This window comes from Propithecus coquereli, unplaced genomic scaffold (assembly GCF_000956105.1).
Source record: "Propithecus coquereli isolate 6110/MARCELLA unplaced genomic scaffold, Pcoq_1.0 Scaffold6, whole genome shotgun sequence".
In the NCBI taxonomy this organism is placed as follows: Eukaryota; Metazoa; Chordata; class Mammalia; order Primates; family Indriidae; genus Propithecus; species Propithecus coquereli.
Window position 1 is genome coordinate 8,069,698 of NW_012151951.1, and position 1,709 is coordinate 8,071,406.

A 1,709-nucleotide genomic window follows, 5' to 3' on the forward strand; every position below is an offset into this window, starting at 1 on the left:
AAGCTTCATGCTCCAATGGGACATGATTGTTTCATGATTTAACAGCAGTTCTTAATTGAATATTTCAATTTTACTTGCCTTGCAAACCTCAATTGTAGATTACCAGCTGGCTATCTGATAAATTGATCTTGTTTTATTGATATTATATTAATAGAAGCCTTATTTTGCCCTAATTCCTGGAAGTTGCTGTAATAATTCATATTAATGGAACATCGACATTGTATGCCTGTGCCAGGTGGAAAGGAAGAGTGAGAGTTCACTTAATTACATTCAGTAATAAGTCAGGAATACAAGGAAACTTATTCTCTATACTTAAAAAATCTGTAGCACAATGGTATTTGAGGATTATAGTAAGAGGATGAAATTAGAATACTAAAGAGCAAAATCTCATTGCAGTCAAGTGTCCAGAGTTTAGTAGTTTTTCTAGTTTGTAAATTTCTTTTTGTATCTGTTTCTGTGTTTCTGATCCCCTGCTTCCTTCTGATTATTGCCTATGAACACCAACCTCAGAAGGCAGCAGTAGGAGGGAAGCATAAATCAAACCAGTACCCAATGCTCTTGAGTAACTCTATGTATAAAGTTACAAAAAGTAATGAAATGTCTTTTTCAGACAGACACCATGTTGTAGATAATAGTAATGATAGTGATGCTTGACATATATAGTTCTTTGTTCCTATTATTTAAATAATGTTAGCCACTAATGTTTACTTATTTGATCCTTATAATATTTGTGTGATAGGTAAATATTTTAAGTCATAGATTTGAGGCTGAGTGACGACATAGATTTGCTGAAGATTTATAGATCTAGTTAAAGGAGAATGTCAAAAGAACCACTAGACCACTTTTAAATATTCTTAGATGCAAACATAGGAAGGGTTAATATTATGCAACTTACAAACTGGATCTGTGTATTCATTCCAAACAAGATAGTCTTGAAGGTTTTTCTTTTCTTTTTTTCTTCCCCAACCCCTCTTAAAACTACTTTGGCAGGACCACTTGTGTTATGCAGGGGTCTCCAGCTATAAGCATGTACATGATCATTCAGTCAACAAAAGGATTCTTTATACCAAAAATCCCAGGAGTAAATTGTAGTATATTCTGTTTGTAACACACGCAGTCATAGTACCAGTCAGTCTGAAGTCTGCATTTATATTTTTCTGCATAAGGCATGAATCCCTGTGGAATTGTAATGAGCCATCTTTAAGACACTGCAGTCTTGACACTAGGATCAAAGTACCCTACCATCCCTTTCAGCTTAAAAGAGCTGCCTGGAGAGATGCAGTGCCAGTTCATCCTGAAGCCCAGCCATCTTGCTGCAGCCCAGCAACTGAGTGGTGAGTTGCTTCTTCTTATAGAGTCTTCTTTCAGCAAAGTTTTCATTTCTGAACGCAAATTTAGTACAAAGGTAAAGACCCAAGCTTCCAGCCAGATGAGGTACTTTTTTCTTTGGAATTTATTAAGTGTTTTGAAAGAAAAGATGGAGTTTCAGAAGAAAGTTCTATAAATCAGCAATAGGCATGACTGACTTATAACCAGCAGCTATTAGCAATATAATCTGTCCCTTCTTTCTTCTCCATTCTGTTCCCTTTAACCTTATGCCTACTGCAGAGTCAAAGGCACCAGGCAATTCTGCAGGTGCTTCAATACCTTCTTTGTACTGCAACACATGTCAACTGTGTGTTTCCTTCTAAATGGTCACATTATAAAAG